Source organism: Penaeus chinensis, chromosome 38 (genome assembly GCF_019202785.1).
Source record: "Penaeus chinensis breed Huanghai No. 1 chromosome 38, ASM1920278v2, whole genome shotgun sequence".
NCBI lineage: Eukaryota > Metazoa > Arthropoda > Malacostraca > Decapoda > Penaeidae > Penaeus > Penaeus chinensis.
The window spans coordinates 24197970-24210890 of NC_061856.1; positions in this window are offsets into that span (position 1 = coordinate 24197970).

The window sequence follows — 12921 nt, forward strand, 5'->3', positions numbered from 1 at the left end:
AGAAGCGAACAGTGTCCACTGTTAATGTCTCCTGGAGCATGACAATGTCAATGTTCCTTGATCGCACTACTGCTTGGAGAAAAGCGTTCTTTGCAGAGATGCTATTGATGTTCCATTGTAGGATGCTTAGATGGTGTGTCATGATGTTACTCAGTGATAGTTACATCAGAGACATCGTCGGAGTCTGACAACTCCATTGCGAGGTCCTCGCTGGTTGAGGGCTCCTCGTCTGTTGTCAGTCTATCCTTGGGTCCACTGGGAGGTGGAGAGCCTTTGGTAGCTCTGACTTTGGTTGGTTCGGCTTTTCTCTCAGGCTTTTTCTTGGCTGGCCTTGCTGGCCTTGCCTGGGCAAGGTCAGCGTGATCTGGCTCTGGCTGCACAGATTCAGCCTGTTTTGGCTCTGCCTGTGAAGGCATGGCCTGGTTTGGAGTGGGGAGGGGAGTCTCCTCCTGGGGTGAGGGTGAGGCTGGTTTTGCTCTAACCAGCTTTCTTCCCTTCAGGGCTGCGACAGTCTGGGTCATTGCCGTCATGGCGACCGAAACTGCCTTCTCGGCCTCCTCACTCAACCTCCCCAGGGCTGTTGCTACTGCTGAGACAACATCAGTTAACAGGAGAGTCATATCGTCCTCGTCAAAGAGGAGATGATCATCTGTTGGGGAGGTTTTTGTGGTGCTCGTAGAACCTTTTTTCTTTAGTTTCTTTTTCTGCACCTTTGGCATTGTCGGTAACTCCTTTTTGTTGGAGACATCCGGTGTCGGCTGGGGGGCGGCTTCCTTCCTCTTAGGAGGTCGGGAGGCCTTTTCGCTTTTGTTCCTTCCCCAGACATGGGTGCCCGGTGGGGCAGGAACAAAGTCTGGTCGCTTTTGAGCAAGCTCTTGTCGCCTGAGGGCCGCCTCTTTCCTGACAGAGCAAGTCAGGCTCCAGGCATGATGCTTCTTGGCACAGTTGGGACATTTGGCTGTTGTGTCCCTCTTTTCCTCTTTGTATGCCTTGAGGCATACCTCTGTGTTGTGTGCTTTGCTACAGACACCACATTTAGGCTTGGTTGTACAGTTAGCCTGGTGGTGACCGTATTTCTAGCACTTGAAACACCGAAGTGGTTCTGGCACATACGTTCAAAGGTTGTAGGTGCCCCAGTTACCCAGATCAAGGGTAGTGGTTGGGGCACCTTTCATGGTCACCAGGACTTGCCTGGTTGGGGTCTTCCCCTTCGACATTCGGGAAGCCTGCACGACCTGTGGGTGTGAAGCGATCAGCTCCACATCGTACGAGACTGAGAAGCCAAGTAGCACCATCTTGGTTCTCTTTTCCTCGGGACTTAGTGGGGAAAGACTCACTTTCCTCCCATCGGCTAGCTCCTTCGTTTCCCGGAGGAAATTAAAGGTAGCTTGATCTTTGGGGCATTATGATCATGCCCTGATCTCGGGCGACCCGGATCGACAACCGGATTTTCTGTTGCAACTCCAATGCCCTGACCAATTGGTAGACATTGTCGAAGCCTTCGGGTTTAGCTGGCACTTTGAACTGGGCGAACGGTTTAGGGGGTCCCGACTCTTCATCAGAGTCGGTCTCCGGCCTTGGACGCTTCTGCCCGCCCTTTCGGCTTTCGGGCTTGTTTGTGGAGGCAGCAGCTGATGCGGCTGGTTCAGCCTGCTCTCCCCTCTCAATTGGGGAGGCCGTCTGAGAACTCAGGGGCCTCCCTGGCTTAGCAGTTGGCCTGGAGAGGCCAGCTCGCGAGTCAAGATGTTTGACTATTCGGTGGACAGACCCATTGGCTTCGGTCTTGTCCACCTTAGCAGCAGGGGTGACAGTGTCATCCTGTGCATGGGGCTTTCTTTTGCCACCGGAAGGCACATATGCCTTCATGGTGACTGCCGTGGTCTGGGCCTTGCGCAGTTCGTCAACATTTTTATCAGTCTGTGGGGGGTGTTTGTTTGAGTTATCCATAAATTGGTAAGTGCTTCATCCTCTCACGCCCCCACCCACCACGGAGTCCAACAAGGGGAAGCTGAGTGTCAGAACCAGTGTCTAACAGCAACAGGAGTGATGAGAGGAATACGCAGCCAATAGCCATTGTGACGGCACTCACGGACCATTATGAGTGCCAATGGTGGCATGACTGCTTGACCCTAGCCTCCCGGGGGAGACCAGCCGATTGACCGTGACCGGGCCGGGATCAGGCCGCCTGTCTTGCTGGAATAGAGGACCAAAGAGGCGTGTTGCTAGCCGCAGGGCGTACTCGTTCACGGCATCGCTCAACCTCCAGGACTCCCGTCTCCACAGCGCACAAGGCTGCCACGCACGGGAAACGCGTGGGTAGGTGTAAACCCCTGGGGAGAGACCAGAGGGGATGCCCTTCCACCTACGAGACATCATTGTTTGGAGGGATTCCTCCTTCCCTCTGAGACAGCCATCTAAAGGCTGCCTCACCTCAGTGAGGGAAGGGAGGTTTTGCACTTTTGCCAAGCAGTTCCTTTCATCCCTCTGAAGCAACCACCCAAAGGTTGTTTCACCTCAGTGAGGAAGGAAAGGACCTGTGTCTTTTCAAAGTAGTTCCCCCTTCCCTCTAAAACAGTCACCCAAAGGCTGTTTCACCTCAGTGAAGGAAGGGAGGTTTTGCGTTCTTGCCAGGCAGTTCCTTACATTCCTCTGAAGCAACCACCCAAAGGTTATTACACCTCAGTGAGGAAGGAAAGGACCTGTGTCTTTTCGAGGGGATTCCTCCTTCCCTCTGAGACAGCCACCCAAAGGCTGTTTCACCTCAGTGAGGGAAGGGAGGTTTTGCACTTTTGCCAGGCAGTTCCTTTCATCCCTCTGAAGCAACCACCCAAAGGTTATTTCACCTCAGTGAGGAAGGAAAGGACCTGTGTCTTTTCAAAGTGTTTCCCTCTTCCCTCTGAAGCAGCCATCCAAAGGCTGTTTCACCTCAGTGAGTGAAGGGGGGTTTTGTCCTTTTGCCAGCTGGTTCCTTTCATCCCTCTGAAGCAACCATCCAAAGGTTGTTTCACCTCAGTGCGGGGGGGGGGGGCGGCACTCGGAAATCATTCCGGACGTCTAGACGGGAGCGGTCGCCTGTGTAAAGGGCAGGGCCACAAACAGACCGAGAAACACGGGGAATGGTTATCCCGGCGGCCCCCGGCCGGCTGCGTAGCGCGAGCCCGCGACCTTTGCTGTGTCTATCGCAACGCGGCCAGCGAGCTCAGCCGGGCGCTCTGCCGCATTGGGCGTGCTGCTCTTTGCAGACAATGAAAGCCGTGGCAATCTGGCCTGCACAAAGAACTCTTAAATCTGTTGCTTTCCTCTCTCGTTGGTAAGAGTCACAGTGGAATTGGCGAATGCTCTCTCACAAAATACGTTGCACACACCTACAGTTGCGGAATTATATTTCAGTACACTTGCTGGGCACATCTGGTAGCCAATTCGATGTAAACAAAGAGTAAATAGTATTTTTATGAATGAGGCGAAAGCCCAAGGTTGTTTGTATATAAGAGTGTGTTTGGTAGAACATAAATGCCGAAGAAGTGTATTAGTATTTATTATTGGAAACTAGGCAAGCCATTTTATCTTTCGTTTTCTTCAAATAAGTGATAACAAAACATGTAGTATTAGTTATCATTGACTTTATATATATTTCAAATGCGATTTCCTGAAATTGTTTGTTTATCGAAATGGCAACACCTCTAGAGGTGAGGCGGCAATTTTGCCCTCTTTCAATACAGCAAGTATATATTATAACTGCTTATTTCTTGAAACTTGAAACTGTTTCAAGCTTTAGAAATATATGCACGGCAGCTGTATCATTTAAAATTCTTCAAATTCGCTGATTCCTTTCTAAAGGGTTTTCGTAGCTGCACCATCTAGTAGAGGCTAATGGAACAAGTGGAGTAACCGTTTTTTTCGCCTGAACCAAACACTAAAACAATGATTCGATAAACAAAAAGTATGCTGCATTATATTTTTCATTACAGAACATTAGCTGAACGCAAACCGCAGTAAGGCTACACTGAATATTTAGGTATTTTTACTGGGTCTGCGTGTGCAATATTTATATAAATACGAAGTCAATATTTGGTGATGAATAGCTAAACAATGTTGAATTGTGTTCGATTATGCTGAATGCTTTTTATCTTGTACTAAAATCTGACCCTAATTTTCGCTATTATTATTCCGTAAGTCGTGGCGTTTCTCTGAGGAGTCGCATTTGATCAACTGAGCGAAAAAATACACGTTTGCTTGTTTCAACTCGAGCAACTACCAGCTGAGCGGTTCCAAGAAGGGTGAAAAAACAAGTCTACAAACTTGCTCCAATACATGTGATGTATTATATCTGATATCCTGTTAGAAACATCTTGTTCATTCTGATAAAATAGGAATTTAATCTCGCGCTCAACTTTAATCTGACACGTATGCTATTTATATTTCCCTTGTGCATGTCAAAGCTTTGATATATAATCTTAATATGTTTACGATAGAAGAACTTGTTTCCCGGTGTGTAAAAAGTCATCTAAATGCTTGATAGTTCACCCGGAACTTGAGTAGTTTGAAGAGAGAAGAACTATCTAGAAAATAAAAAAAACACGAAATCGTATTTGATACTTTTTATAATAATGAATTCTTGAATATTCAATTCGCGTCAAAACCTTATATATGCTAAACAAGAAAGAAATTATGTCCGATGGTATATGACGTCATAATGACATGGGGAATCCGAGGTGAAAACGAGGTGCCAGGCTCACACCTTTTTTCAAGATGGACGCAATGCTATCTGAAATTGTAAGTAGAGGCCGCATCATTGGGACGAGCGAAAGTAATTTCCCTCCCAGTGAAATAACCAGCGAGCCGGGTACCTCCCGCTCGATGGTATACAGGTGAATAAGGTGGGAGGAGGAGGGCACCCTGAACGACCGCCCTCGTTCCGGATGCCCCTTCACCAAGTCAGCTATAAACCATATAAAGACCTACAACTCCTGCTAACAAGTTACACGGCGAAGAAAACGACTACGAGCAGATGGGATTCACCACAGAACGTTATCAAAGAGAGGCTAAACTGACGACATTGCCAACATCGCCTCCAGTTCGCCCAGCATTGTGTGGGGAGCGCACGGGAAGCTCCATTGCTGGATGAAAAATAACAGCTGTAAATATCATTATCTTTTTCCAATTTGTTTATAGTGTTCTTTATACATGATAGTGCCCTACCCGTAATGTTTTATGTTCTGACTATCTATTATTATTTACTTTTCATTACAGAACATTAGCTGAGCACAAACCGCAGTAGGGCTACAATGAATATATAGATGTTTTCAATGTGTATGTGTGTGTGTGGGGGGGGGGGGGGGGGATTCATGTCAGACAATTTGCTAGTAGACCAACGAAGGGATGTACAGGAAAACAGAGGCATGTAACTCAAACCCAATGAAAAATGTTTGGGCGATTATTGTCACTGTTTGGGAAACGGCTAAAGAAGGAACCTCACAATAGCTAACAGATCATCCTAAAAGGAAATGGAAAGTGTTACGCACGTCATCTTGGTCCCTGGGATTAGACAAGACTTTGAATAACGATAGATTGTTCTTATTAAATGTATGACTGCCCCAGTATTGGCCTTTCTTTTCTACAAGTATTATCATTTTCCTTTTTGCAAATAAACTGATAGTAAGAATATCCTCAAGCTCAATAAGCCTCCTACTAATTATTCGTTTTACCGAATCCCCCGTCAAAGAATCAGTGTTTGGATATGACGAAAAGAAAAGTCATTTTATCAATTCAAAAACATATGAAGATAATATATGAAAACCTTGAGTGACAAAAAGCAAGTATGCCATTTTTATCTACACCTACGTATACATCACGTATTTTCAGATTTAACTCGTAATTAGCCAAACAACACGTCATAACGAGTCAAACACCATTCGATAAGGAACGAAAGTGATCACAGACGGACAAATACAGTTTGTCGGTTAGTGGTGTAAGCGCTCCACGCCCAATCGCTTCCACAAAGACGCGAATTCCGCCCACTGGCCACGGAATTCGTTCGGGAAGGGCGGGGGGGGGGGGGGCAGTGCCACGCTTCCCTGCACTCATGAAAGCCAAAGGGAAAATAAGGGAGAAGAGGTGAAGGTCAGGACAGAGAGGGAGAGAGAAAAAAAAGAAGGAAGAAAATAAAAGATGAACTGAAGAACAAGAAAAAGAAAGCGTGGAAAAAGGTTGAGACCAAAGAGGAGAGAGAGGAATGACGAAAATGGAAGAAGACAAAAAAATAAGGGAAAGGAAAGAACTTGAAGACGAGGTGAGGAAGGAAGAGGATAGAAGATGAAGAAAGAAGAGGAAAAATAAGTAGAAGGGAAAGGAAAGTAGATGACGAAGAAGAAATAAGAGGAAGAAGCAGAAAAAATAAGAGAAAATAATAATAACTAGAAATAAGAGAAGATAAGAGGAAGAAGAAGAAGAATACAAGAGAAAATAAGAGGAAGAAGAAGAAAGAAACGTAAAGAAAATGAAGACAAGGAAAGAAGAAAAACAAACGAGATCGCATGCCTGAGTTCTAGCGGATTCCCTCCCACGCCAAGTCGTTTGTCCACATCATTTTTAGTTATACTGTTTAACATGCACCCTTGTTCAACATGTCACATCGTATTATTTATGCGAGAGGCCATCCTGTTTTGAACAGCATGAATGAATATATATATTCATACACGCACGCGCTCAAATCTATGTGTGCGGTTGAAGTGTGCGTATACCTACGTATATATGTACACGAGTTAATATACACATAGATATGCTGTATCTGTGTGTTTACGACAAAGCACTGCATATTTTTCGAACGTTACGCAACGCGAGACTGCTTCTCAAGCGATCTTCGGCTGATTTCATGTTCAATGTAGATCAGATTTCCCCCTTCCAAGAATTGCAATAACCTCGCCGATGAAAGGGAACTGCAACGCACACACTAAAACGCACATTAAACGATTTATCAAAATGTTCATTGTATACTAAGAACATACCATAAATCTTCTTAATACCGCAGCGAGTACCATCTACGCGCTGCACTTAGCACTACATACCACCGAAGTAGTATGAGGTAGAAGTCTACCTTGAAGATGTTTGTGTAGGGCGCTGTGGTATGTGTATTGTTTTATTTTGTGTTTGAGTGTGTTGGAGAGAGACAGTTAGTAGATGAAAGTGAAGAATGTAAGAAAAAAGGGAACAAAAATAACATATAACAAAATAACACGGGTATATATAAATATATATGTATATATATAAACACAGTAATATATATATATATATATATATATATATATATATTGTGAAGGAATAACCTTATTGTATTTAAAAGATTGCTAATGAAATATATTAGCAAGGTGTTGAGCGACAAACCAGCGAGCTACTGGTAATTCGGACAGTATATGGTTGTGGGTCTTCAAGGTTCAGTTTCGTTCAGTGGCAAGGAAAAGGTTCGTGACGTGGCCATCCGTGACGTGGCCAAGGTGGCCACTAAGCACGAATCCATTATCTAGTTTAGGCGCTCTTGGACATCCATACAGGGTAAGAGTTAAATTATTTTTCTATTGGGATTGACAGAGAAGTCGGACTTAAATGTTTGTATTTCTAGACTTTAATACTTATTTAGAATTATCTAAATTACGTAATAGTTAATTTATGTTAAGGAATTTCTCCAAATAGGGACCTACTGCTGTCAAGGGCCGGACAGGAGGGGCTCCTCCAATTTTCCCCATTTTATATCCTGCTCTGTCTAGTGTGATCGGAAAGACGATGGAAGCAGGAAAACTGAACTTGAAAGAACGGAAATTCAAACAGGAAATCATATATTCTTGTGAAAGTGATAAAAGGGAAGTTAAATAATTATATGAAGCACTGTATATTTAAGATTGTAATAAATATAAATGATGAATCATGTTTCGATCTAACCCGAGACTAAACCAATCCAAATAATAAGAACCTAATTATTCACACACATATATATATATATATATATATATATATATATATATATATATATATATATATATATGCAATATATATATATATATATATATATATATATATATGTAATATATATATATATATATATGCAATATATATATATATGCAATATATATATATATATATATATATATATGCAATATATATATATATATATATATATATATATATGCAATATATATATATATATATATATATATATATATGCAATATATATATATATATATATATATATATATATATGCAATATATATATATATATATGCAATATATATATATATATATATATATATATATATATATATATATATGCAATATATATATATACATATATATATATATATATATATATATATATATGCAATATATATATATACATATACATATATATATGCAATATATATATATATATATATATATATATATGCAATATATATATATATATATATATATATATATATGTATATATGCAAAATATATATATATATATATATATATATATATATATATATATGCAATATATATATATATATATATATATATATATATTTATGCAATATATATATATATATATATATATTTATGCAATATATATATATATATATACATATATATATATGCAATATATATATATATATATATATATATATATATGCAATATATATATATATATATATATATATATATATATATATATATTTATGCAATATATATATATATATATATACATATATATATATATATGCAATATATATATATATATATATATATATATATATATATATATATATGCAATATATATATATATATGCAATATATAGATATATATGCAATATATATATATATGCAATATATATATATGCAATATATATATATATATATATATATATATATATATATATGTATGCAATATATATATATATATATATATATATATATATATATATATATGCAAATATATATATATATATATATAAATATATGCAATATATATATATATATGCAATATATATATATATATATATGCAATATATATATATATATATATGCAATATATATATATATATGCAATATATATATATATATATATATGCAATATATATATATATATATATATATATATATATGCAATATATATATATATATATATATATATATATATATATATATGCAATATATATATATTCCCTCTCCTTCTCGCTCCCCCTACCCTTTCCTTCTTCCTCTCTCGCTCTCCCTACCCCTTCCCTCTCCCTCTCTCCCTTCCCCTTCCCTCTCCCTCCCTCTCTCGATCTCCTTTTCACTTCCCTCTCCCTCTCTCGCTCTCCCTTTCCCTTCGCTCTCCCTCTCCCTTCCCTCTCCCTCTCTCCCTTCACCTTCCCTCTCCGTTCTCCCTTTCCCTTTCCTCTCCGTTCTCCCTTTCCCTTTCCTCTCCCTCTCGCTTTCCATCTCTCTCCCTCTCGTCCTCCCTTTCCCTTCCCTCTCCCTCTCTTGCTCTTCCTTCCCCTTCCCTCTCTCGCTCTCCCTTTCCCATCCCTCTCTCCCTCTCTCACTTTCCCTTTCCTTTCCCTCTTCCTCTCTTGCTCTCGCTAGCATGGAATAGTTGTCTCGGTAAAAAAAAAAAAAAAAAAAATTGTCCATTAGTCATATAGATATGTTCATCTAAAGGCGCCAACTTGAAAATGTCTACGGAAAGAAATATTTCCCCATTAACGCTATATACATGTATTTACATGCATGTATACATTACTCTTATGGATATCAAACATTCTTTTAAGCCATTGTAACAATACATATTTCTATCTTACTGCTAAAATAATCATCTATCAGTTGGATTTGTTTCGTATGTTTTTTTGGCAAATGAATGGCGGTTATAAAACGTATATTTCAGTGTAGGGAATTTCGCAAATTTATCGTAATGTTGTAATCACAGAATATAAGGTAAGAGGGAGGCATAAGTAGCATTTATTTGATGCTTACGTATTCTCATGATTTTCAATGTTAGATCTATAACGGATAATTGATTTTAAATATGAAGACACTAGCGAACTCTCGCTCCATTCCTCCCTCTCCCGTAAGTGTGTGTGTGTTCTGTCTCTCTCTCTTTCATCTGTGTGTGTGAGGGTGTCTGATTTACGCAATTAAATTGTTACCAAATTCATCCTAAAGTGTTGATTACAATTATCCGTTGTCCTCTTTTCCAGAATCTTGCTTTATCGATTTTTTATCAATTATAATGGAATAAGATAAAATGAAACTGAGAAACCAGTCCAGCTTGACGTATATGATGTAGACTGTAGTCATTAGTAATAGACGATGTTGTCATGGTAATGAATGCTTGATCTGCGATTCCAATATGTGATTCCCACCCTCACTAAGCCCATTTTCAGATTTGTGTGTGTGAAATTTGCTACTTAATCGCCTTCTATAATACATTAGCTTATCATTCTCAAAAATATATAAGTCGGCGTAAGCCAGGCTGTACATTTTATCATTCAAAGTGTATTATCTATGAACCCTGTCATGAAGCTTTTTATTGCTTATTTGTCTGACTGTCTGTATCTGTCTGTATATCTATCTATGCATCTATCTAGCTATTTCTTTCTAGGAATAAAGTTTCTAACTCCCGCAGTCGACGGAAACCCTTTGGCATCGAGCGCCGCCAGACAGCGTGGCGCCGAAGGAACACTCGATGTCGGATTTAGACATTTTCTCTGCAAAATAGGATTTTAATTGTTATTATTACTATCGTAGTGTACCCTGAGGTCCACCTGACTTTTAATTAATATACGATCATTTCATAAATTGTTAACCAGCAATTAAGTATGATAATCCTATGCTGCAGTCCAGCCAGTCAGCTTTCTAAATCATAGAGATAATAACAACCAACAAAGCAAATAATTATATTTACAATAAAATAAGGTTTAGACACATGAACGTATGAACCTGTATCGTGAGCATGAGTAAGAACTGTAGCGTCGCCGCCTGGTCGTGTGTGCCCGACGCGCTATTGATAATATATTGATAATATTCTTACATTAGATCATCCATTCATTCACCATTTTCATTCATCTAATTTGATTTCCATCATTAAATTATAGACGTGTTCGTATATCTGCTCAAGATCATTATACAGGTTCATATGTCCATGTGTCTGTACCTTATTTCACAGTAAATATAATTATTGATTGATTTGTTAATATCTCTATACATTAAAAAGCGGACTGGCTGGACTGCAGCACAGGATTATTTATCTAATTACTGGTTAACAATTTATCAAATAATCGTAAGCTACAAAAAATATAAGTGTGTGTGTGTGTGTATGTGTATGCGCGCGCGCTCTCTATTCGTTTCATTCTTTTATTCTATCATTTCTTATCATTATCGTCATTACTAATCATTATTACTATTATGATTGTTATGATTATCATCATCATTATTACGGTAATTATTTTTTATTATCATTATTATTATCATTATGTTCATAATTATTATTACAATTATTATCACCATTGTCATAATCATTATTATTAATAATATCATTATTACTATTATTGTCATTATCAGTATCATTATTCTCTTGATAATAATTGATCTTGTCATTGATATTATTACTCTTGCTATCTCCATTATTAACACTATTATCATTATGTTAGCATTTTAAAGAGAATGAAATTAATTACATGGAAAGCTGATATGAATAATGATAGTAATGATGATGATGATGATGATAATAACAATGATGATAATAATAATAATAATAATGACATTAATAATAATGATGATAAAAATTATAATAATTGATAATAATAATAATATTGATGATAATAATGATGGTGATAACAATAATGATAATATTAATAACAATAATAATAGTCCTGATATAAGTAACAAAGTTAATAATAATGATGATGATATTAAGAAACAGGAATAACAAAAATAACGATAATAATAATAAACATACAATAATGATAACAATACTGATAATTATAATAATAGCAGTAGTAATGATAATAACAATGAAAATAATGAATAAGAAAGTAACAATAATAATAATGATAATAATAATAATAATAATAATAATAATAATAATAATAATAATAATAATAAGGATAATAATAATGATAATAATGATAATAATGATAATAATAATGATAAAAATAATAATGATGATAATGAAAATGATAATGATAATGATAATAATGATGATAACAATAATAATAATAACAATAATAAAAGTAGTAGCAATAGCAATAATAATAATAATAATAATAATAATAATAATAATAATAATAATAATAATAATAATAATAATAATAATAATAATAATAATAATAATGATGATGATAATAATATCAATAGTGATAACAAGAACATGAACAACAATAACAACAATAACAATAATATTAATGATAATAAAAGTAATAATGATAATAGTAATAAAAATATTGATAATAATTATAATTATAATGATGATAATAATCATAGTAACAATAATAGTATACTAATAGTAATAATAATAAAAACAACAACCACAACAATAATATTAATAATAATAATAATCATAATAATAATTATAATAATGATAATAACAGAACTAGTAATAATAATAATGATAATAACAATAATAATAACAGATAACAGCAACAGTTACAATAATAACGACAATGAAAATAGTAATGTTAATTATAATGATAATGATGATAACAATGATAATAGCGAAGCCAATTAAGCCGCGTTGCAGCCTGTTGCTGCCGCCCTGCATAGCTGCCAACCCGAGTGACCTCTGACCTCGAGAGGGGGACGCTATCTCCTTGGAGAACACCCGTGAACCCCAAAACACGAGCAGGTGTCGAAAACACCTGTTTAAAATTTTCCCTAGCTAAAGAAGGTTCCTCTGGTCTCGATCCCCGG